Below are 26,409 nucleotides of genomic sequence, written 5' to 3'. Positions count from 1 at the left end.
AGGATGCGATCAGAAGTTCAGGCACGGATGCGAGGCCTGCTCTTCCTTGGAGCAACCCTGAAAAAGGATCTAAAATAACTAGGCCCTGCTTATTTTTCTTCATTATGAAAGAATTCATCTGAAATAGGATTTCCTTTTTTTTTTTTTTTTGTATATTTTTTATTGGAGTTCGATTTGTCAACATACAGCATAACACCCAGTGCTCATCCCGTCAACTGGCCCCCTCAGTGCCCATCACCCAGTCACCCCCACCCCCCGCCCTCCTCCCCTTCCACCACCCCTATTTCGTTTCCCAGAGTTAGGAGTCTCTCATATTCTGTCTCCCTTTCTGATATTTCCCACTCATTTTCTCTCCTTTCCCCTTTATTCCGTTTCACTATTTTTTATATTCCCTGAATGAATGAGACCATATAATGTTTGTCCTTCTCTGATTTACTCACTTCACTCAACATAATACCCTCCAGTTCCATCCACGTCGAAGCAAATGGTGGGTATTTGTCATTTCTAATGGCTGAGGAATATTCCATTGTATACAGAGACCACGTCTTCTTTATCCATCATCTTTCGATGGACACCGAGGCTCCTTCCACAGTTTGGCTATTGTGGACATTGCTGCTAGAAACATCGGGGTGCAGGTGTCCTGGTGTTTCACTGCATCTGTATCTTTGGGGTCAATCCCCAGCAGTGCAATTGCTGGGTCGTAGGGCAGGTCTATTTTTAGCTCTTTGAGGAACCTCCACACAGTTTTCCAGAGTGGCTGCACCAGTTCACATTCCCACCAACAGTGCAAGAGGGTTCCCCTTTCTCCACATTCGTGGTTTCCTGCCTTGTTAATTTTCCCCATTCTCACTGGTGTGAGGTGGTATCTCATTGTGGTTTTGATTTGTATTTCCCTGATGGCCAGTGATGCGGAGCATTTTCTCATGTGCTTGTTGGCCATGTCTATGTCTTCCTCTGTGAGATTTCTCCTCATGTCTTTTGCCCATTTCAGGATTGGATTGTTTGTTTCTTTGCTGTTGAGTTTAAGAAGTTCTTTATAGATCTTGGATACTAGCCCTTTATCTGATACGTCATTTGCAAATCTCTTCTCCCATTCCGTAGGTTGTCATTGAGTTTTGTTGACTGTATCCTTTGCTGTGCAGAAGCTTTTTATCTTGATGAAGTCCCAATAGTTCATTTTTACTTTTGTTTCCCTTGCCTTCATCTATGTATCTTGCAAGAAGTTGCTGTGACCAAGTTCAAACAGAGTGTGGCCTGTGTTCTCCTCTATAAGGATCAGATACTAAATATTTTAGTTCTTCCCTTTTGTAGAATAAAAGGTAAAATAAAGAATAACGAGAGGAAAAATAATTCTGCACAAATCTTTTTAACTGACAAGATAAAAAATACGATAAAAATAATTTTATGTCTAAAATATATATATAAATTGGGAATATAGGCTTACTAATGATAAGAACGGAGTCCCCTTTTTTGGGAAAAACATTTTGCTTCATTGGAGTTCCAAGTTAGTGTTCCTTACCATCGAGTTGATTGCAAATATTGGTAAAAAGCATTTTTTTAGCTCAGGGGGGTTCAAAAACCAGCACAAAGCTGGGTTTGCTCCATTGGTTGCAGACTGCCAGACTGTTCTAGGAGCTAGATAATCTCAAAAGCCTTCTTTGCCCACTCTAAGTGTTATGCTTCTGGAATGTTCCTTCTCAATCTCTTCTGCTGGATTTAATTCCTCTGCTCAATTTAAGCATGAGGTTATCTAGCTGAATGGTTTTAAAAACCATCCATAGGGGTGCCTGGGTGGGGGTGGGGGGGTCAGTCAGTTAAGCATCTGCCTTCCACTCAGGCCATTGTCCTGGGCTCCTGGGATCTGGGTGCCCTGCTCAGTGAGGAGCCTGCTTCTCTCTCTCCCTCTGCTCCTCCCCGCTGCTTGTGCTCTCTTGCTCTCTCTCAAATAAACAAAATCCATCCATACATGATAACTTCCAATTTTTTTCTCTATTGTTAACCTCTCTGCTCTAGGATATATTATTATTTACGCCTCAGCTTTGTCTTTGTCATTGACCTTTTGACGCCCAAGAGGTCGCTCCCATAAAACAATTCCTAAAATTGTCACCTGCTCTGACCTTCTTCTTCTCAGAAAACGACACCTTCATCCCCCACGTATTCAAGCCAGAAATCTAGGAGCCACCTGAGGCCATCCCCTTACACCCCCTCCACGCCCACCAAGCCATCGGCATCGATTTGCACACCTCCCGCACAAGCAGGAGGGCGACCAAGGAGGTTGAGAATACAGCTGCGGTTCAACACAGAAACGATGACAAGCGTTCTGGTTATAAAAGTCACTACAGTCGCTACACAGCAGCCCCCCAAAGAGATCTTCAACACCTCCGCTTCCTTCCGTCACTGCCACCTTGGTCCAAACCAACACCGTCTCATACCTGAAGCATGACTGTTGCTTCCTAACTGGCATCTCAGTCCAGCTCTACCCCCCAATCCGTTCTCCCTCTAGAGGAGGCGAGATGATCCTCTTCCACCCCAGCCGGGTTCTGTCATTCTCTGCAAAGCTTTTCCACAGCTTCCGGCCTATGGATCTGATGTCTGTTGTCGTCTGCTCCTCGTGTCCCTGCTGCTGTTTCCGCAGCCAGCAGGGAACTTGGTAGTAAGCTCGCTGGACCAGAAGTCCCACTGAAGGGAACCTGCGCCCTACAGACCAGGACCAGCTAACAAGCCGAGCAGCAAGAGAGTGGAGGTGATGCACCAGGTCACGATGAGTGACAAATGCTCCGGGGAATTAAGTCAGGGAGGTGGGCAAGGACTTTGAGAAGAGGAGGGGCTGGTTTAAAGGGGGTGATCAGGAGAAGCCCCCCCCCCACTATGCAGGTGCCCTTTGAGTGACATCTAAGGAGGTGAGGCGGCAAAGCAGGTGCAGTCTGTGAGGAGCGGCAGGTGGGGCAGTGGGTGGGAGCAGGGGTGGGGGAACAGGGCAGAGGACAGCGGCGGGTTGTGGAGTCGCACACCCTGGGGGACCGAAGAGATGCGCTCTACTGTGGGCTGACGCTGGCTGATGGGACCGCCTGGGGGCAGTGGGGGCCCTACCGGGACAAGCCCCCAGCACCCCGGGGAGACCTTCCAGTCGCACAGGCACCAAGATGCTCAGGGGCTGTGCGCGGCCAGAGGGGCGCCCGGGAGGGGCAGGTGCTGGGGTGCCTTGGGGGTGCACAGCCAGGCCCCCACCAGAGCCTCCAGGTGGGGGGGGCTGTGACCCCGAAGGCCGCGGGAGCTGCAGATCTGGTGGCCGTGGAGGGAGGAAGAGGTCTGAAGGCGGAGCCCCACGAGGCGGGAGGCTGCGGAGGAGCGGACCCAGGGCTGCCGGGGAAGGAGGAGTGCACCTGCCGGGGTGCCGGGGGCGGGGGCGGAGCAGAACCAGGGTGTGGGGGCGCCCGGGGGCTCCGGGGTGGAGCCTCTGCCCTCGGCTCAGGGCGCGACCCCAGGGTCCCGGGGAAGGAGCTGTCCCCTCGCAGCATCCCGGGGTTCCTGTCCCCCCACAGCATCCCGGGACTCCTGTCCCCTGCAGCATCCCAGGCTCATGTCTCCCTGCAGCATCCCAGGGAAGCAGCTGTCCCCCCGCGGCATCCTGGGGTTCCTGTCTCCCCGCAGCATCCCAGGCTCCTGTCTCCCCGCAGCATCCCAGGGAAGCAGCTGTCCCCCTGCGGCATCCCGGGGCTCCTGTCCCCCCGCAGCATCCCAGGACTCCTGTCCCCTGCAGCATCCCAGGCTCATGTCTCCCCACAGCATCCCAGGGAAGCAGCTGTCCCCCCACATCATCCAGGGGCTCCTGTTCCCTGCAGCATCCCAGGCTCATGTCTCCTCGCAGCATCCCAGGGAAGGAGCTGTCCCCCTGCGGCATACTGGGGCTCTTGTCCCCCCGCGGCATCCCAGGCTCCTGTCCCCCCGCGCATCCCGGGCTCCTGTTTCCCCACAACATCCCGGGGCTCCTGTCTCCCCGCAGCATCCCGGGCTCCTGTTCCCCCGAGGCATCCCAGAACTCCAGACCCCCACGGCATCCCGGGCGTCTTTCCCCCCGCGGCATCCCGGGACTCCTGTCCCCATTGTGGCATCTAGGGCTCCTGTCTCCCCGTGGCATCCCAGGCCTCCTGTCCCCCCCCCCCCCCCCCGGCATCCCGGGGCTCCTGTCCCCACTGTGGCATCCGGAGCTCCTGTCTCCCTGCAGCATCCCAGGACTCCAGTCCCCCTGCAACATCCCGGGTCTCCTGTCCCCCCGCAGCATCCCGGGCTCCTGTCTCCCCGCGGCATCCCAGGGCTCCTGTTCCCCCGCAGCATCCCGGGGCTCCTGTCTCCCCGCGCATCCCGGGGCTCCTGTTCCCCCACGGCATCCTGGGCTCCTGTCCCCCCTGCAGCATCCCGGGCTCCCTTCTCCCCGCAGCATCCCCGGGGCTCCTGTTCCCCACAACATCCCGGGGCTCCTGTCCCCCCGCAGCATCCCGGGCTCCTGTCTCCCCGCGGCATCCCGGGGCTCCTGTTCCCCCACGGCATCCCGGGCTCCTGTCCCCCCTGCAGCATCCCGGGCTCCTGTTCCCCCACAACATCCTGGGGCTCCTGTTCCCCCACAACATCCTGGGCTCCTGTCCCCTCGCGGCATCCCAAGGCTCCTGTCCTCCTGCCTGGCTCTGCAGCCCACCTTGCCCACCACGCTGGCCCTGGCCTCGGGGCCCTCCTCTGCTCCCCATAGCCTCAGCATTTCGGTTTCACGGCCCCACACGGATTGCTCTTTCTCCTCATCACCACTTTTTTTTTTAATATTTTCATTTCTGTTATTTTTTTATTGAAGTTCAATTGATACCCAACATAATATCACACTCAGTGCTCAACCCATCAAGTGCCCCCCTCAGTGCCCATCACCCCGTCCTCCCACCCACCTCCCCTTCCACATCCTTTGGTTTCCCAGAGTCAGGAGTCCCTCATGGTTTGTCTCCCTCTCTAATTTTCCCCACTCAGTTCCCCTCCTTTCCCCTACAATCCCCTTCACTCTTTCTTATATTCCTTGTATGAGTGAGACCCTATGATGATTGTCCTTCTCCAACTGACTGACTTCACTCAGCATCATACCCTTCTCATTACAGTTTCTCTTTGTGACCATCTGCCCCCAAATACCAAAGTCACCAATATTTTCTCCCCATCCAGCCACTTACTCTTTATTCTGCTGCTCCATTCTACTCACTTTATATGATTTTGACACTCCCAAATCACCAACTTTTTGTTTATTTCCTCCCAAAAGGGCAGAGATCTGGTCCGTCTGGTTCTGTGTCTTGTCCCAGACTAGAGCATGGCCTGGTGTAGTAAGTATTCAATAAAAAGTTGCCAAGTAAACGAATTCGTCTAGGTTTCAATAGATTAACAAATTGTGTAGGAAATACTCTGATAAATCATTCCCGACTTAGAAGTGCAGAGGAAGAAATCTGGGATACATGTTCGTTGGACGGTGCCATGAAGTATTTGTTCAAGTTATTTTCAGTAGATGGTGCTAGAACTAGAGCATTTGGAGGTCCACGCAAGGGACAGCTCATCCTGCGGAAGGAAGGCCGTGTCCGCACAGCCCTCAACCACCCCTTCCCTCTATCTAAGAACCGTGCTGTGCTAGAGCCTTGTGCTTTTTTTTTTTTTTTTTCCAAACTGTCCAGGGTCTGTAAGAGCAATGGTGCCCTCTGCTCCACACACACAGGTCCTGGCACAGCCCTGGCGCTTTGCCTGCTTCCTGCAAAGACGGTGAAATGAATGAACGACGTAGTATCGAAATCTTGAAGGAAGAGTAGCTGGCGAACATCAAGTCCACTCATCATCTGCCTGCCTTCCCAAGAGGGTTTCCTTTAAAGAGGTCCAAAGGGGACACCACGCAGGGTGGCGGTCTCTTTTTTGGCAATCTCCCTAAGGGAGCGGAGGGAGCCACCAGGACTGGGGTGGGGGGCGGGCCGTGCGTTTGATGGCCTGGCGCAGTCTTTCATCTTCCTCTGCTCTTGGGCTCACTGTGTGCTGCTGCTAAAGCAGTAAACGTTGTTTGTCTTAGCTGCAGAACCAAGGCTAGGGAACTTTGAAGTGTTTTCTGTTGCTTACTGTCACCTACTGTTCCTGTCAGCAAACTGAGATAAAGCTGATGGACAGAGGTGTCTGGTCTAATTCCTTTATTGACACATGGTCCTGTCTTCAAACACCAGTGTAAATGAATAAGCACCGAGATAGTAATGTGTCAGTAATCGGCTGCCAGATAAATGCCATTGTTTACGTACTGATCCCGGCTTCCTAGGGCCCAAACAGCTCCAAAATCTTACAAATTAGCACCTCACTGAGATCAAAGAATTGTCTTTTCTCTCTGCAATTACCTGCTTGGGGAGCTGAGCAAGCAAATGAGACCGTTCAAGCTGTCTCTCTCCAGCGCAAACCTTTCTTTTAAGAACAAATGGTGGAATTACACACTCGGGTTAAGAACCAGAGACGTGTACTTTATCGTGCTGTACGAGAGCAAGGGGATTGTGTCTTTTAATTTTTTATGTTACTCACCACTATTCCTTCCCCATATAACCCTCCTCTCAAAAATCAGTGGAAAGAGCCATGCTCAGCCTTAACAACCGATCTTTTGAGGTCGTGTTGAGCTTCAAACTACAAAGGCAAAAATGGTTTTCAATACAGCGGGGCCGTAGTTCCCTTCAGCCTCGAATAAAAGACCTATGGGAAAATTAGGATTTTCTGAAGGAGTGAAAGTTTAGACGACAAATTCCTGGCCCTGAAGCACATTCTGTTAGCCTAGGTCCAAAAAGACATTTTTCTACCTGAAGATATTGAGAGATGAGAGACTAGAAGTCATGTACAGTGTGTCATTGACTTTACGCTCTTTAGCAACCATGTCTTTCATGTAACTCATACATACGATCCGGAAACAAGAAATCAAATGGACAAACCGTCTGGTTTAGGAAAATATTGGCTTATTCATAACAAAAAAAAAAAAAAACAAAAAAACGAGATTCTTGGTGACAGGCTTTATCTTTTATGTAAATGAAGAAGATACACCTTCAAATTCTAATAGTACAACGACCAACCTTTGTCATAGTCGTGACTCCAAGGAAGAGCAGTTTAAAGAACTAAAAATGGACTGTTCTTTCTAGAATAGTAAACTTGGGCAGCTTTTCTTCAAAAGTGTATTCTCCTTCAGTTATTCATAACCTCTATTTTTAAACGACCGTTAAATACGCTCCTCATGCCAAAGAGGTCGTGATCAGGAATGTGAATTAATGGCAAATTTTGGCATGGTTTTTCTCATTTTCCTAAAGTCACTTTCCTCCAAAAAAATTCTGGTGTCCTCGGGAACAGCCAGCTTTAAAATAAGACCCCTCCCCACCTCCCAGGATGCTCTAATCTCCATGTTTCAAGAATGCAGACAACTCCAACCCACAACGACGACGAGCTGTGGGACTGACACTGAGACACCTCCAGGAAAACTCTTGTTTTCATAAACCAAGGAGGCTTCTTCAGCAGCCCTTGAAATATGCGTCAATATTTGATTATGTGTAGGTATAAATATTTGATGTATGTATATAAGCATATATGCAGGCATATGTATATAAAGATTTATTTATTTATTTATTTATTTATTTATTTATTTATATTTATTTATTTTAGAGAGAGACACAGCAGGGGGTGGGGGAGAGAGAGGGAGAGAGAGAGAGAGAGAATTCCAGGCCGACTCCCCGCTGAGCTGGTTCTCACAACCCATGAGATCGTGATCTGAGCCAAAAGCAAGAGTCAGATGCTCAACTGGCTACTGAGCCACCCAGGTGCCCCAATATTGGATTAATTTTATCCCCTCAATATTCTAATCAGCTCCTGATGGTAAAGCACAACATGTGGAAGAAGAAAAGCTCAAGTGGCTCAGGGTAATCAAACGGCAAAATAACCTCTCAGAGGGTGTACATTAGCGTGAACGCTTTTCAGCAGGTATCACTCAAAACTCTGTTACCCAAGAAACGGTGACTCAGGGCCAGAAGGCACAATGGGCAAAACAACAGCAACTACCTAGTCACTATTTTGTTGGTTCGGTCTCTGAATGCAGAAGAGGTTGCCTTGTGCAGATGGGGGGAGCGTAGTGTTTGTTTGGGTTGTTTATTACTATTATTTATTCATTTGAGACAGAGAGAGAGGGAGAGATTGCGAGAGAGAGCACAGGAGCAGGGGTGGAGAGGGAGAAGCAGGCTCCCTGCTGGGCAGGGACCAGATGTGGGGCTCGATCTCAGGACCTGGGGATCATGACCCAAGCCGAAGGCAGACGCTTCCCCGACTGAGCCCCCCAGGTGCCCCAGGAGCCTAGTGGTTGAAGGTGGAGCACCCGGCAGGGCTTGTGGCCAAGACGAGCTGTGGAAATTAATAGAGACTCACCTTCCTTGCATCTGATGTCACCTACCGACCTGGGCGCCTCTACGTTGTAGGATGGTCATGACGATCTACCACGATGAGATAGATTTACAGATCTCTCTGCTGATAGATAGGTTCTGTCCTAGAAGATGGTCTGTTTGAGGTCAGCAGAGCCTCAAGATCTCCTGCCGGCAGCTGAAGGACGTTGGGAGTCTGAGTGATCAAAAGGAAGCAGGCTTTGTCGACCTATACGAGGAACCTGGGCACCCGGAGGGGAGGTCTTTCTTTCACATGGGTGCTCGTTCTTCTTGGCCCTGAAAAGAGGATTGGGATATGCCACCGGCAAGTCTCCAGCCTCCGTTCTGGCTTGGAAACTGGAGGAAATGGTCCAGGGACGCATGGGCTGAAAGCCCCAGGGAGCATCCCGGGGCCAACAGTGCAGTCACAGATGTTAATCTGCAGAAGCCCCTTCGTGTTCAGGCTTCAGGTAGTCTGAAGCCACTTTCAGGAGCTTCATCCTCAGCCTCGACCTAATAACAATGTCTCTGAAGTTCATGAGTCAGGAAGCGGAGCCACTTCCCTATTTTTCTTAAGACTCCTGGGTAAACCCAATAAGATCCCGGGCTTTCCATATTACATCTCTGTTGGTCTCTGCAACAGAAAACACAAGAGCACGTAAATTCTGGAGGGGACCTGGCAATGCCCATTTCTATTTTCTAAGTAATAGTGGAAGAGGAGGAGGGGGAGATTTGGGACGATCCTCCGTAAGTGAGCAAGCTGGCACACTTAGCCAGCCCCTGCCCGACGCCTGCAGGCACCTGCTGTGAAAAGCTGGGGACAGGTCCTGGCCGCAGAATCACCCTGGTTTTCATCCTCCTCTTGAGCAAATAGCCTTCACAGACCAATAGTCTACTGGCTTATTTTTAAAGAATTTTTTTTTTTTTTTTTTTTTGCGAATTTCCTTTCCTCTCAAGGTAGTTTCAAAAACGAATCCATTAAAAATAAATGATCCTTTTCATGAGTCAAATAATGCCATACTGAGTGGTTCCACGCTCAGGTTCAGGGACGCCAATTGCTTTTCTTTTTTCTGCCAGTCTTCATTTCAGGTAATTGCTCCGAGACTAATAAGGAGCCATGGCCTCCTCTGTTACAGATCTAGATAGCGCCGGCCTACTATGAAGTAGCATTAAAATTCATGTTGTTCTTTAACTGTGTTGGAAAAAAAAATGCCAAATTCACCTTTTTTTTTTTTTTTTTTTACTTTGTCAAGCTTAAAATTCATTTTGCAGTAGGAAAACAGTAGGAAATTCAGGTTTTGATAAATTTTGGTAAGTGTCGAGGGGGCCACTATTAAATAATATTTGCAACAACTGTGCTTTTAAGTGTTCTTCTGTAAGAGGAATGCAGAGTTATTGGGGCAGGAGGGGGAAAATGCACATACGAATACAAAGGACCCCGTGTTTTTCCAGCAGGGTACTGAAAACTCATCCTTTTTGGTGAGGGGAAGGCAAACAACTCCCTCTCCAGGCTCTTCTTGACTGTGATTCATTTCTTGGGCTAAGTTATTTCCCAAACCAAGAATGGGGCTCTCTCCTGAGGCTCTGTTGATGTATCTGGCAACAAAGGAGGGCTACCAGTCTCCTGGAATCCATATAATTACATTCCCTGTGGCCACTTACAAGGAGCCGTCGGTCTGTCCCTGAACACCCTACTTCTAGGCTGGCCTCCACCTGGGGATGTGTGACGACTCAAAAGAAAACATTTTCTTTACCTACTTCATACCCCATAAATCAAAATTTATCCCTTCGAATAACATTCAAATTCCATCTTGTTCATAAGCGCCAAACTGAATCAAGCCTAATTGTACTTTCTTCTTTACCACTATAGAGGTGCAAGCAGTATTCTCCTCGCATTGAAGTTTGGGCGAGGAATAGGTCACTCATCATCTGCAACCCCACAGAATGTGAGGGAATAAAAAAAATTAGGAAAGTCAGGTCATTAACTCTGTTGATTCAAAGAAGTCCTGACCAAAGGTTTAACCAGAGTGTGTTCCCTCGGTGCTACTGAATGTTTATTTATGCATTTAGGTAACACTTCTCCTTTGAAAAGAGAACCTGAGGTCCTTTCCAGATATATATACACACCAAGGGAAGGAGAACAGACCAATCTGTGGAAACTAAAGCAATTGGAAAGAGAGTTAAATTGAGGGGAAAAAGTAGTAAGGTGGGGTAAGGTTGGCGCTCACGATGCTGGTCCTCGGGCCTTCCTAGATGTGCTACATGGGAGTGGCAATTTTGAAACAGATCATCCTAAAAATCCAGACAAGCAGAGTTCAAAAGCACCATCGGGCATGTAAGGCATGAGATGAGCCACTTTGAGGGAGCGCCCGGTCACTCGTGCTCCTGCGGTGTGTGAGGAGTCACTCCACGGTCTTCCTAAAGTGGGTGGCGAGCACTTAGTCACTTGTGAGTGGGATGGAGACCTCTTGAGAAGAAGGCGAAGTGAAAGACAGCACTGAAGGGTGGTGGACAAGATGTCTTCATGGTATTTAATGTGAGTTTCTGGTGATTAATGGGTTTGGGGAACCAGGTCTGAGTGCGTGTGCTTGATTCCCAGTGACCTGGAGTCCAGCAGTTGGTACAAATCATGGGAATGGTGTTTCTGCTTAGGGCCCTGGACCACATCTACCCCACAGCCATCAGAGGAAGCCCCTGTACCCCAGTCAGGCTCACTGGTTACTATTTACACACCTTCCAGCGCTTCCAGCAAATAGGAGCCCAAGTTCGTGGATTTCTGGAAACTTCCATGCTCCTTCAATCTTAATGTATGGAGAAGAGTCAGGGATCTGGGGAGACAGGGAGGGTTGTTCTATGTTCTAGAGGATGGAAGTTTGGAACTCAGGGACATAAAAGACCAGTGGAAGCTGTCATCTGGCTGTCACCTGTCCTAACTACAACAGAGGACTCAACTCCATAGCATGCCTGCCCTAAAGAAAAGGGACTCTTATCGGATGCCTACTCCGTGCAAGCTGCTACATAAACACCATTATTTCTCCAAGGGAAGATGAAAACGTAGGGAGCCCCACAGCTTATATGATTGAGGACAGGAGAGGCTTTAGGAAAAATATAAATGCAAAATTAGGCAGGGGACTGTGCAAGCACCTAGTGCCAGTAAGGTGGAACAGAAGCTTCATGAAGGTCACTGAACTGATGGTTTTTCCTGGTAATCCTCAGAGCTACCAATGATGTAGGTAACTTTTCATTTGACATATGAGAAAACTAATATCCAGACAGAGATTAACCTACCCAATTACTGGGGTTGCCAGTTTCTGCAAATAAAAATAACCACTGGTTAAATTTGAATTCCAGATGTACAACGAATAATTTCTAATATAAGCGTGTTCCGTAAAATATTCGGAACATTTATATTTTAAAAAAATCCATGGGGATCTGGAATTCAAATTTAACTTGATATGCTGTATTTTACCTGGCAACCACACCAATGAGATTCTGCTAGGCTTTTAAACTCAGGTTTGTTAGATACAAATCTCAAGGGTGTTTCATTCCTTCCGTATTGTGATTACCGGGCTTAGCAATTATTAAGCACAATAATTTTCTCCTTAAATGAAAATAACCTTCTCAATAAAATCTTTATTTTTAAATAACTGAAATTATGTATAATTATTCTACTTTTAACTTACTTTTAGTTAAACAACAATAGTTATTGCAGAAAAAAACAAATACAAACCAAAAGGAGAAGAAAAAACATAATCCTCTTTCCTAAACAGTTTCCTTTCATCATTTAGTTTTATACCCTTCTGACTCTTCATATAAATAGCTATACATATTTTTTAAAGAAATATAATCAATACTATATATCCTGTGACAAAGTGACTCCCCCCCCCAAAAAAAATCCTTTATTTTCCTTGTGATGGGTCTAATTTATGATGATAGAGATTTAGCAATAAACTATTAGGATTTGGACTGCGGAAATCAGCAAGTAGAATACAAGAAGTAACAACTTCCCACTGAAACTCTCACTTCTTTTGAACTGTGAGATTAATTATCTGTATCAGATGGCTGACTCTACTACAGTCAGACCTAATGGGAAAGATTTTAGATGGGGTAATACAGGTGTGGCTAACAAAAAGCCCCATAGCAGGGAGATACACTGGCTTGGTCTCATCCTTTAGACTCATTGTCTCATAGAGGAAAAAAAAAATCCCTGACTGATGATTTGAGTTATTTCAGCAGGGTTTCCATAAACACAACCCCTTTCCTCTACAAAATAAGCTGATAGTGACCAAAATCAGTCACCCAGATCTTTGCTCAGATGCAGAAATTAGGGATCTATTCACATGAGAGCAAACTGAAGTGTGAAATAAAGTATTGGAAAAATGTCCCTCTACACTTACATTTTCTTGTTTGACCATGTACACATGGCTCAGATTTCTGAGCATTTCCTGGGAATTTTTGCTGGTCGAAGTAGAAGAGGCAGCAGCACAGAGGATCACTCGAGGTTGCCCCTAAGGATGACCTACCCTTGACTCCATTCCCGACTTCCATCTTTGGAATCGATACCTGCTAAGACCAGGCAATACGTACAACTAACAGGTATTCCACTGTGAGTTATTTGGTAGAAGAAGACTAGAAAACTCCAGAGAATTGGAATCTAATCACGGATCGAACAATGTCAACAAAGAAGCTGGTGAGTTGACATAATGTCAACTTACACACTATTTATCATAGATCTGAGTGTGTCCTCACCTGCCAAATACAGCAGCAAGAGTTTGTTGGCTGAATCCACTCTCTGGAGTCTGAACTCTAAACCTGAGTTATTTCAAAGTATTTTTATTCTGTGGGTAGGTCTTTCCAAAAGTTCTAGATGCATACCTCAATTTAAAATTTCTTTGAAAAATAAAAAAAATAATAAAAAATAAAATAAAATAAAATTTCTTTGAGCAGTTTACTTCTGCATAGAATGTATTCCTGAGTTTAGAGAACAGAAGTCTCTTTGTGAAATAGGGTCAATCACTGTAGCCCATTCCTGTTGCCGTTTTGAGCATTAAACAGGAAAACACACACTGCGTTTTATCATTGGAATTTAGTATTTGCTAAAATTTCAGTTTTGTGATGCACATCTGTACATCTGTGTATGTGTGTTCCTCTCTATAAATAGATCTTGAAGAGATACATGTGTGTGTTGTGTGTCTGTGTTTATTGATAGGTAGGTATACATCCATAGGGACACAGAGTAGCCTAGGTTTTGAAAATAATCTCAATGAACATAAAGCAAACTCTCTCCAATCCAGTGTTTTTCCGTCTATCTGTGGTGAGGAACCAGATCTTTAAAACTTCTTATTTTTTTTCTAACTCTTTGGGAAATAAAAGTTTTATAAAATACACTTAAAATGTCAAATTGCTGTTAAAGAAAAGAGCACTGCCGCGTTGGAGTAATTCAACCACTCATTTCCATTTGCTTGAACCATTCTTTTGATGGACTTTCTGAAAGAAGGAATTTTGTGTATGCTTATTCCAATTCCAGTTCTAGCTGTGTATAAATTATAATTGAAAATGAATGTCATTTGGTGCTGCAAGATATTATTTATTAGTTTTCATTCATTGGTCAACACACATTGAAACAAGCCACAAAGGTTCACCGATAGGTTCCTCAGGGAGCGGTTGCATGGCTCTCTGGCAATAGCTGACCCACCCTTCCAAGTCAACTAATGTTGGGGTTCAACATGCTCTGTTTTCCTAGCCAACATTTGGATTTTCATTTATTAACTTACCAAATATTTACTAAGCATAGTACTATGAATCAGGCACCACACTGGTCTCTGAGGATAAAATGTGGAGGGAAGAGAAACCATCCCTGGCCTGGAACTGATGATCATTGGCAGGGAGAGCTGGTACTGAGCAAGTATCTACACGCTGTGGCAGCGTTGTAGAGAAGAGAGAGGAGAAGAGCAAGAAGGGTGTGGGAGAGGACTTGAAAGTCGGTGTTTTATTGGACCATCCCTAGCATAAGCCAGCTATTAGCATGATTCATTTCCCCAGAGGCTCTATTTTACACTACACAAGAGTCACAAGGACATTCCTAACGGACCTCAGATTTTTTTTTTTAATTAAAAAAAAAAAAAGTTTCACTTGTTTATAAGAAAAGCAACAAAGGAAGGTTAAGAGAAAATAAAAGCAGCCCTCTGGGTGGGTCATTTAACAGCACCCAAAGGCTCCTACTGGCGCTGTGTCTTCAAAGAGCTGCTGTGGGGGTGTGGGCCTCTCCGCAACTTCAATTACTGCTCCACGATAGACAAGGATGCATCAATACACCAGTCCAAGACTCAATGATATGGATTTGGTGGTGGTTTTTATCTTGAGAGGAGCTATGAGAGTCCTAGGTTGGCTGATAGGTGAAGCAGAAATTTAATTGCATTGCAAAGAGCCTTCCACCCATAAACCGGAGCTATGATTTATCCTTGTTTCTCTCCCTTTACAGATTTGATGTGCTGGACATAAAGTTTCGGCTAGCTTGTTCTGGGCACTTGCTACATGCCAGTAAAATACTACCCTACCTGTGTCCCAAGCACATCTCTGAATCTGCTTGGCTTTACGAAGGAGGTGCTATTGTTATCCCATTTTTCAGGTAAAGAATTAAAACATGGAGAAAGGGAGTAGCTTTCCCAAGCTCGCAGAACCAACTGAGTGGAAAGGCCAGCAGCCTGAGGGACTTCCACCTCAGTCCCCTTCCCCGCACAACATCAACAGCCCCTGGGCCATGGCTGCCATCTGTTTTGGGAAGTGGTGCTCATCTTCTTAAGGGATTAGTTCCTCTCATTAGAACAGATTCAGCAATCAAACCCCTCTGGTTTGATGGTATTGAATAAATATCAGATGATGACCACGATACAAAATAACAAGCAAAGAACCAGGGGTTCTGGGGTCAAAGGGGAGCCAAGTTCTGACACAGTGAAAAGCTATCATGCAGTCTCCACAGCACAGCAGCTGGTCTCTGCCAACTCTTGTGCTCCGGGCAGTCACGTCCGCTGTCCTGAAGCGGCTGTGACCAGGGCCCCACACTTTAAAGGAGAAACATTCTTCCTCCATGTAACACCAGCGGGGGCTGCTGTGTCCAGCTGTTGCCTTTTTCCCTTAGCCATGGCCACCCTAGGCATAGGCATGAAGAGGTTCTTGCACTGTGGCTCCCCCTCACCACGTCCTCCACATAAAGAAGTCGCCACCGCTCCCTTCACCACGTGAGGTATCGTTCGGCCCAAACCCATAATTGTACCACTTATGAAGTGGCTTGAGAGCATATCAACTCCAGCCCCATACTGATCAAACTAAATCTTTCTAAAAATGGTTTATTGTTCTAGCACCACTTCTCATGACTGTCCCATAGGTAACAAATCATCCTCATAAAAAAAAAATACACTCCAATAAACAGTGGAGGACCAGAATACCTGCAGGAAGGCTCATCATTCAGTATTCCCACATCCTTCCTTATGTCTATCTACCTGCTATTCTGTGGCTGCCAGGTCTTTCCAGTGAACTAACGAAGTCAGGGCACCTGGTATCTATGCAGCTAAAAATAAAGCCCCTGGGGCCCCTGGGTGGCCCAGTGGTTGTGTGACTGCCTTTGGCTCAGGACGTGCCCCAGGGTCCTGGGATCGAGTTCTGCATTGGGCTCCCCGCAGGGAGCCTGCTTCTCCCTCTGCCTGTGTCTCTGCCTCTCTCTGTGTCTCTCATGATAAATCTTTAAAAAAAATAATAATTAAAAATAATAAAATAAAGCCCCTGACCACTTGTGCTGGTCCCCCCACCACACAGTATTTCGTAAGGAAGAAGAAATGACTAAATGTAACAGATGGACTGCTTTCCCACCTCCAGTGTGAATCTACACAATTTTCTGTTACATAGGATCAGAGCCCTTTACCTTTGCTTTACCCTTTTTTTTTTTAATGGAAATACATCAGTTAAATAATAGCTAACTCCTTAGTCATTGGGAATTTTAAAAAGTAAATTGCAAATAATATCACCTTGCCAAACCTGAGAAATATTTAAAGCTGTATTATTACAGCTACATGTTCTTCATTCATTTGTTCAACAATTACCCCTCTTTAGGACTGACTGCATGTAACAATACTTCCATGTCCCAAGGGGAGAGAGAGAAGACGGTCACCTGGGTTATCGTTCCTACCTGAGCCCACCCCTGTGCCTCATGTAAGACACAGACATGTGGACATAGATACCCATACATGCAAGGCACAGTATATGCCCTACAATAAAAGATGAAGATGTTATGGAAATAAAGTGTGGGTGAGTCAGGAGATCTTTAGTTGCAAGTGAAAACAGACTCAAGCTAGTCATAGAAGGAGAAGGCGAGGAGGAGGAGGAAGAAAAGGAGTATTTACTGGTTTCTTTAACCATAAAGTTCAAATGCAGGTCTAGTTGCAAGCTAGGCTTCTTCCAGCAATTTAAACATCTTCCCTAGTGGCTGCTCTGAAGCACCTCGATCTTGCCTTACGGTAGCAACGTGGCTATAAACGTTCCACAGCTCACATACTCTTACCCCACAATCTAGAAAAGAATAAGATTCAGTTTCATGGACCTCTACCAGGATCTCCTTCCATCCCCTGGACTGTCTTTAGTGGCCCAATCCCCAAACAATCACATGTACCAGGAATACTGCAATTGCGTTAAGTTGATCAGGGCCCAGCCCTTGGGTTTGGGAAACCCAACCAAAACAACACGGCTGAGGATAGAGGGGTGGCTTCCCAAAGACAATCAGGATTGTGTCATCCAAAGCAAGGCAAATGGATGCTGGACAGGCACTAGGAATGTACTAATAGCAGGAAACCATCCTGAGAATGGCTAGGGGAAGGGAGAGAGTAAGGCTGATGGCTCCCCAGAGACCCTGCTCAACATGGGTCTTGATTAGAAGATAAGAAGTCTCTATGATTGAAGATGGGAAGCCGGTGCCTTCATTCCCCACTACAGGGCCACTCACCCTCCATTAACCTCTTCTCTCCTTGAAACTACCACTGGCACTACCCTTAGGAATTCCATGAGCCTCCCCAGCTCACAGACCATGGCCTTGGTTGGATTATGGCCATAACAGAAGGGGTTCTCAAGGGACTCTTAGTGAGGTAACCATAGCTAGTAGCATAACCCATCTCTAGAAATATGAGTGGGTGTAATTATCTCCTCACAAAAAGTCGCTGGACCTTAGCACACAGGTACATGGATGTATGCACACTCCCCTTAATGAAAATTCACTGCCGAGGAGAAAGTGGCCATTGCTTCACATCAGTCTATGTATCCGATCACCAAATATGCCCAAAAAACTTATGAGTAGTACTTTTGTTCCCTTTTATAGATTAAATCAAGGGGAATTAAAGTTAGAGAGTATGTAGTGAAAACAGAATTTGAACTTAAAAAAAAATTGAACTTAAGGATTTCTGACATCCAAACCTATCTTCTTTTTTTTTATTTTTTTTGGTAGGAAAATATTTTTTTAATTTTTTTATTGGACTTCAATTTGCCAACATATAGCATAACACCCAGTGCTCATCCTGCCAACTGCCCCTCTCAGTGCCCATCATCCAGTCACCCCATCTCCCCCACCCACTTCCCCTTCCACTACCCCTTGTTCATGTCCCAGAGTTAGGTGTCTCTCATGTTCTGTCACCCTCATTGATATTTTCACTCATTTTCTCTCCTTTCCCCTTTTTTCCCTTTCACTATTTTTTATATTCCCCAAATGAATGAGACCATATAATGCCAAACCTATCTTCTTAATCACACGCCTTATGACCTCCCTACATGTGATGGGCTGGGAGCTCCCGGGCCGTATCCAACTGATAAAATGAGTTGTGTTTGCTTGATGTTACACAGATTACAGACAAGCACCACAGAATAGCTCAAGAGATTCTGGAGCTGTTGTTTCCTGGAGATTTACAGTATCAATCTGCTCCGTGTCCCATAGCAATGAGGAGAATTATAGCATAAAACTATCTCAGACGGTGGTCATTGGAGGAAATTATTTGTATTTTTCTTGGGAAGGCATTAGGCCATTTCCTCCCCTCACATACACACATCCATGTCATGTTCACTGATGGAAAGATGTTTGGATTCATTAGCAATAAAATAGGCACCTATTTACTGAAAAGGCACTGATGAAATTTAGGGGTCACTGAATATCTTAAAATGTCAGAGATAAACACGTTCAACGAATAATGTAAGAATTCAGAGTAAGCCAAAGTAGTCCGTGGTGCTGCTACAGTCTGGGAGCTGAGTCTGTCCGCCTAATCTAGCTAGAGTTCTTTCTGGAAGCAAAACTGGGGGCATCACGTACAATCTCGTTACACGTCGGTTTCTTCTTTTGTATAATGAGAATAATAGTTGTACCTTCTAAGGGATGAAGCCATGTAAGCCAAGTGCTCAGGACTGTGCTGGGCACATGGTTAACACCCCATCAAATGCTAGCCATCTTTATCAGCGATTGATAGAGATAGCTCTTTCTTTCTCCTGCTCTCCCTCCCTCTCTGCCCTATGTAAGTTCGCCAAAAAGAAGCAACGATTCTACGGATTTTTAGCATTTCTATAGGAATACTGACACCATTCTGTGACTACTCATCTCCAAACCATGGTACCATTTTACTTGTGGGGGCAAAGCACTTACCAATTCAATAATGTTGCCCCAGTTGAACCTGTCAAACATTGGCTCTCTCTCCACCTATAGGATTTACCCTACATCACGGTGTTTTGATAGTATTCTAGGCTTCTGATATCATAAGGGGAAAATGTCATGACTTCCCTCTAGCAAAAAAAAAAAAAAATTAAACACATACACGAATAAATATTATGAATAGGTGATTGGACTTATCAGCAAACCGTCTCTATACCTGGAAAAGGAGCAAAGACATTGGCTAGGACATTTTGCATCCCAGGGACATGTGGTAAAAGGACTGGACACAGGTCGGGTTAACCAACCATGTGCATGTGCGTGTGGTGGGGACGGAGCTATATTGGCATCTCATGGGCTGAGGCCAGGGATGTGCTAAACATCCTACAGTTCATGGGACAAGCCCTCCACAGAGGGGGCACCTGGCTGGCTCAGTCATTAGAGCATCTGACTCTTGACCTCAGGGTCATGAGTTCAAGCCCCATGTTGGGTGTGGAGCCTACTTAAAAAAAAAAAAAAAAATTGAGAGAGAGAGAGAGAGAGAGGAAGAGAAAGAGCAAGAGATTGGCCAACTGTCCCCACCGTCCCCTTGTACAGCACAACCTCTGTCGTATTTATTTGAAAATACGTAAATATATTAACCAGATTTTAAAGTAGGTTTTTTTCTACTCCCTTCCTGCTTCTGAGAGATCTATAACTTTACTTGAACCAGGGTAGCGGCCTGGGGAAAACCAGACTCCGATCACTTAGGAAGTGCCACCTTTTGACGTGCCATTTTCACTTGTTAAGTGACAGCTTAAGTGTCTTCGGTCACCTGCACGAAGGGCCTACCATTTCCACTTGTGAAAAGCCACGTCTGTGAGCCTCCTGAGGTCACACAGTGGGAAACCACACCCGACCAGGACGTAGTGCTGCCTGGTGAGGTCTTTGGGGACATTCTTTGGCTTCCCTGGGGACCTGACCCTTTAGATCCCCAGAATGGGGCTTTGACGGTAGCCGGGGGTCTTGACAAACAACAGGATTTTTATAAAACATACATTAAACACAAGTGAAAAGTGCTCCAGTTCTCAAACGGTCTAAGTGCTTCTGTTTGGGTGTGGAATGAAAGCAAACAAAATCAGACACATCTGACGGTTCTAGAACGTGAAACTCCTCAGCAGAGGTTCACATTCACTGGGTCTCTGTTGCTATTTTGACTTTTCTAAAGAGTGTGACATCCTGCATCTCAGGGTGTGAAACTGAAACAAATTTACCCAGCACGTTCCAGGTGCGATTTCGATTTCAAATTCATCACACAGATGACGGACATGCAAAAATAAATAAATAAATAAACAAACAAACAAATAAATAAATAAATAAAATAAAAAATAAAAAAAATCACAATAAAAATACAAAGAGCATTACAGGAAATACATATCGCTCCATCAGCTCAGACAGGTATTTATCCTCATATCATTTTCTCATTTATTTACCTCATATAAAAAATTGAGAAAAACTTTAAAACTGCAAAATTACATGTTTGTATGGGGGAAAGTGAAGATTTTGTAGTTTGTGATTTAGTCTGCATCAACGCTCCCGACTTTTCTTTTTGTTATTTGTCTTTCTCTCATTTTGGTTTTAGTTTCAAATAGCCCAGGCATGTGCTTGCCTACATTTCTCTACCTGCCAAGTTTTCTCTTAGGTTCATAATAAACAGAAGAGAATTTAGAGAAAAAGCCTCCCTTGAATATGATTTACTAAAAAGAAAGAAGCTTTTCTTTCTCTTACTTTGGATTTGCATCTGGAAGGCTCACCTTTTGCAGCTTTTTCTTAGAATTGCGAAAGTTTTCCTCAAAATGTTTCAAACTTAAATGGTGTTACTAGGGAAATAGCCAGAAGTTTTGAAAGCTTCTCCCCCTCATTGCTTTTCCCCCTTAATTTTAAATAAATAAATATGTAATACAAGCTGATTTTCATAAACATTTAATCCTACTTACATTTCTAAAGGTTTTTAAAGATTTTTTTAAAATTTATTTACTCATAGGAGACACAGAGAGAGGCAGAGACAGAGGCAGAGGGAGAAGCAGGCTCCATGCAGGGAGCCCGACGTGGGACTCATCCCAGGATCCCAGGATCATGCCCTGAGCCGAAGGCAGATGCTCAACCACCGAGACACCCAGGCGTCCCTAGAGATTTTTAAATAGAATTGTCATTTTTCCATGAATTTTGAACTGAAGGCAACTACAGTAGAAAAAGGTGATTGAAATATGCTCTTTGCCTTATTTCCGAAAGGGACTCCTAAAACATAGATTTAATTGTGTTAAAGAATTTTGGAGTTACATGATTTTGGAAATGAATCAGTACAGAAATATAATAAATCAAAATTCTAATGTTAGCGATCATTGCCAGGAAGCCATTTATCCTTAAAACACATTATTTAAAAGCTAACGGCAGCATCTGATCTTCCTCATTCAATAAAGATTTTACAATTGCCCAAAATATGCAAGTATATTACTGAGCAATGCCTTGTCATTTTTTTCTCAGTGGAATAGGTCTGCTTAGGTAGCAAATCCATGTACTGTCCAGTGCAGATTATACTTTGATTTCAGACAAATTCAAAGACTGTAGGTCCAAATGCTCCTGAATATATTATTATATTTCAGGTGGACGTGGCCTGTGAGTTTTGGCAGAAGCAGTTATTGGTTCTAAAGTTCATATGAAAGAGAGAACAGGGGGCACCTGGGTGGCTTAGTGGTTGAGCGTCTGCCTTTGGCCCAGGGTGTGACCCCAGGGTCCTGGGATCGAGTCCCATGTCGGGCTCTCCGCATGGAGCCTGCTTCTCCCTCTGCCTGGGTCTCTGCCTCTCTCTGTGTGTCTCTCATGAATAAATAAATAAAATCTTAAAAAAAAAAAAAGGAAAAAGAAAGAGAATGTTCAGGAATAACAAAAACATTAAATGAATGAATGATTAAATCATCAGACTTGCTCCAGCAGGTATTAAAATAGAATAACCATGATGCTTGGTAACTAAGAAAATATTTATACAAGCCTAGAAAAATTGATCACTGAAGAAAACATAAGACACAGGTCCCTTGTATTGGAAATGCAGTTTGACTCTTCCCCCAAGCGGCCTGAGGTGACCTCTGGAAATGCTTCACTATTTGCTGGACCCAGAAAACCCTACAAAGTCATGCACGTCGAGAGCTTCAAATCTTCGTGTTCACTTTAAGAACACGTGTGAAACTGCCCAGGCCATGGAGGGTATGCATATCCGAAAAGCCACCAAGTATCTGAAAGATGTCACTTTGCAGAAGCAGCATGTGCAATTCCGTCACTACAATGGTGGAGTTCGTAGGTGTGCGCAGGTCAAACAGTGGGGCTGGACACGGGGTCAGTGGCCCAAGAGGAGTGCTGAATTTTTACTGCACATGCTTAAAAATGCAGACAGTAATGCTGAACTTAAGGGTTTAGATGTGGATTCTCTGGTCATTGAGCACATCCAGGTGAACAAAGCCCCCAAGATGTGACATGGAACTTACAGGACTCATGGCCAGATTAACCCATACATGAGCTCTCCCTGCCACATCGAGATGATTCTTACTGAAAAAGAACAGATTGTTCCTAAACCAGAAGAGGAGGTGGCACAGAAGAAAAAGATATCCCAGGAGAAACCGAAGAAACAAAAACTTATGGCCTGCCCAGGAGTAAATTCTACATAGAATAAATGCAAATAAAAATTAAAAAAAAAAAAAAAAAAAAGGAAATGCGGTTTGAGATAAAGGTGGCATTTCAAATGGGAGGGGCGTTTGAAAGGCAGATCAGAAATACCTACCAAGGGGATCCCTGGGTGGCTCAGCGGTTTAGCGCCTGCCTTCGGTCCAGGATGCGATCCTGGAGTCCCGGGATCGAGTCCCACCTCGGGCTCCCTGCATGGAGCCTACTTCTCCCTCTGCCTGGGTCTCTGCCTCTCTCTCTCTCTCTCAGTCTGTGTCTCTCATAAATAAATAAATAAAATATTAAAAAGAAAAGAAAAAGAAATACCTACCAAAATTTAAAACATTCATACCCTTGGATGAAGTGAATATGCCTTTGGAAAATTGTTAAAAAGAAATACTACACAGATACAAAAAAAAAAAAAAAGATATGCAAAATGAAAGTCATTGTTTCATTGCTCACAAGAGCAAAATACGGTGAATAAACTACATGCACAAAGAGGTATTTTTAAAATAGGTGTACCATAAGCATAAGGGATACTGTGAAACAAAACAGCTGGTGTAAATTCAAAATTCAAAACACGTGTAAATTCAGAATTCCCTCAGGACACTGGGTGTTATGCTATATGTTGGCAAATTGAACTCCAATAAAAAAAAGAAAAAGAAAAAGAAAAAGAAAAAGAAAAAGAAAAAGAAAAAGAAAAAGAAAAAGAAGAAAAAGAAAAAAGAAGAAAAAGAAAAAGAAGAAAAAGGAAAAAAAAGAAAAAGAAAAAGAAAAGAAAAAGAAAAAGAAAAAGAAAAAGAAAAAGAAAAAGAAAAAGAAAAAGAAAAAGAAAAAGAATTCCCTCAGGAAATACGAGGCGCATAAAGGCACATTACTAAATATAGAAAGGACAATGCTCGTTCATATAAACAACCAGAAAGTAATATGTAATATGCACGAATATTCATATGCACCAAGTACGTAGACAGGAAGTGCAAGAACATATATCAAACTCTCTCCTAGGGCGCCTGGGTGGCTCAGCGGTTGGGCACCTGCCTTTGGCTCAGGTCGTGACCCCGGATCCGGGATCGAGTCCCACATCGGGCTCCCTGCGAGGAGCCTGCTTCTCCCTCCTCCTGTGTCTCTGCCTCTCTCTCTCCCTCTGTGTGTATTATCATGAATAAATAAATAAAATCTTAAAAAAAAAAAAAAAAAAAAAAAAACCTGTCTCCAGGGTTTTCCCATAGGAAGTAGAGGGAGACAGAGCCAGGGCCTTAAGTGGGAGAAACCCAAAGTGTCTCCATATCGTTTGACGTTGGAGGAGAACAGTGCGAGGAGCTCTTGGCTTGGGCTGTTGCACAGGCAGGCCAGCCACGCGAGGCCGTGCGGCCCATCAAGCCTGGCTAGCGTGCTGGGGGGGCTCCATCCTGAATTTCGTTTCATTTTAATTCACTTTCATTGGAAGTCAAGCAGTCTTGAGTTCTAGACCAGCAGCCACCTGACAAAGGAGTCACAGATAGGCTTCCGCGTACCATAGTAGTCGTTAATACTTAGAAAGAAATAAGACCTGTCACTGACCCTTCCAAGCTTGACCTTGAGCAATGACCTCTCTGACCTGAGTTTCCGGCCAGGACGGCCCAAGCTGCGCTGTGTGACCCAGGACCCACTGACCACATCCTGAGCTACGTGTTTTGGACATGTTTTGGATACACTGAGTTAAGGTAAGACACACTCTTGAATTCATTGCTCTGGTTTCTTTTTCCTTTTTTTTTTTTTTTCTTTTAAGATTTTATTCATTTATTCATGAGAGACACAGAGAGAGAGAGAGAGGCAGAGACACAGGCAGAGGGAGAAGCAGGCTCCATGCAGGGAGCCCGACGTGGGACTCGATCCCAGGGCTGCCCTCTTTTTCCTTTTTGAACATGGCTACTAGAAATCTGAAATTACACCTCTGGCCTACATCGTCTACACCTTGACTCGCCGTTTCCTGCAGTCAAGAAGCCTGGGTAGTCTTTCTGCCTCAGTACGTCAGGTACTGGGTGGCTCAGAGGAATATTACATAACATCTCTGATCTGTAGTTTCCCTGCACAGGCCCCACGAACGCGCACTCTCACAAGGAATCTTATCAATGAAAGCCTTTTGGAGACAGTTTAAAACAAAACCGTCAAATGAGTTTTTGTTTTTGTTTTTGTTTTTTTGTGTGTGTGTTTGTTTTTTGTTTTTGTTTTTGTTTTGAAATTCAGTAACAACTGCATGCCTCCCAGTGGCTACGTCATGGTTGCAGTTAACTCAAAGTTTTCACAGCGGTTTTATTTGCCCTAGAAGCTTCACCCAGGACCCTGACGTCACAGATGTTTGTCTAGCCAACCCAAACAGATAATCCTGGACCTAAAAATTCCTTTTCTCCTAAATTCTGTTTCAATTGTCCCTGAGAGCTTATTCCTCAACTCCCACGGTCTAATCTGCAAAATGGGGCTAGAAATACTTTCCTTCTTTAAAGAAAGAGGATGGAAGCAGATCGCTTGTCCTTGACGGTGGTGGGGGGCAGGTGGGGGTGGAGATGCCACCAGGCAGCTCTGGGCATTTGTTAGAAATGCAAATTCTCAACGACTGGCTGAGACCCACAGAATAAGACGTTTGGGGGTGTGACCCAGCAAAACATGCTCTCACGACCTCCCAGGTGACTCACACCAAAGCCTGAGAACCAACGACCTGGCTGATTGTACCAAGGATCCCAAGTTCTGACATTCCAACTAAATTCCGTGATCCTAATCTGTCACGTGGCGGTGAGTGTGCAGTGTGGTTCAGGAGGTGAACTCGGGATGCACTCGAACCAGCAGAGATGGAGGCCCGAGGATGGAGCGAGCTACACGAATTACCAAGACTCCCAGGAGCAGAGGCGAGCGTTCGATTTGCCTGCTCACTGGCCTGAAAAGGAGAGTTTATTATCTTGGTTCTTCTAAGCAGGAGGAGAGGAGGGGGGTGGGGAATATTCCTGTCCGTCTGGGTCGCTAGAAACAATAGACGACACTGTACTTACTTCACTCGAGCTGAAGGTTTTCCGCCAAAACCCAGGCGAGCCGTAGGCCACAGGAACGCTGGGGAGAGGAGCGCGCGGTTTCAGGGGCTTTAGAAGCCATGCAGCGAGGTGCCGCAGTGGGACAGGTCGCTGAACAGCTGGACATGGAAGAAAGGGAGAGGAAGGGAAGTGGCCGGGGGGGGGGGAGGGTGTTTTAGCTCAAACCTATTTGCTGTCCTTACAGAAGGCAATCGGTGGGAAGACGAGGAATCTCCGCTCCACCCCCTAGCCCCACCAGCTCCCCGGGTCCCCAGGAGCTGGGCCCCGGGGCTCTGGGAGTACATGATGGGTGAGGGTAGAGGGGCATGACAAGGCATCGGTTCTTCAGGGGCAGCCGCCCAGCCCAACCGGTGACCATCACAGGATGCCCTTGGCAGGCCCAAGCGAGCTTCGCCCATGAGCTCGGAGCACTGAGAGCTAACCCACGGGGAGGCGTGGGGCGGGCCCAGAGGCAGGTGACAGTGGAGTCCGCAGGCCAGACGTCCTGCCGGATTCTGTCTTCGCGATCACATCACATCCCAGGAACTGGCCATAGAGCCCAGAGAGACCCTACGGA

Source organism: Canis aureus, chromosome 27, assembly GCF_053574225.1.
Source record: "Canis aureus isolate CA01 chromosome 27, VMU_Caureus_v.1.0, whole genome shotgun sequence".
Lineage (NCBI taxonomy): Eukaryota > Metazoa > Chordata > Mammalia > Carnivora > Canidae > Canis > Canis aureus.
Note: the sequence above shows the minus strand (reverse complement) of the source record.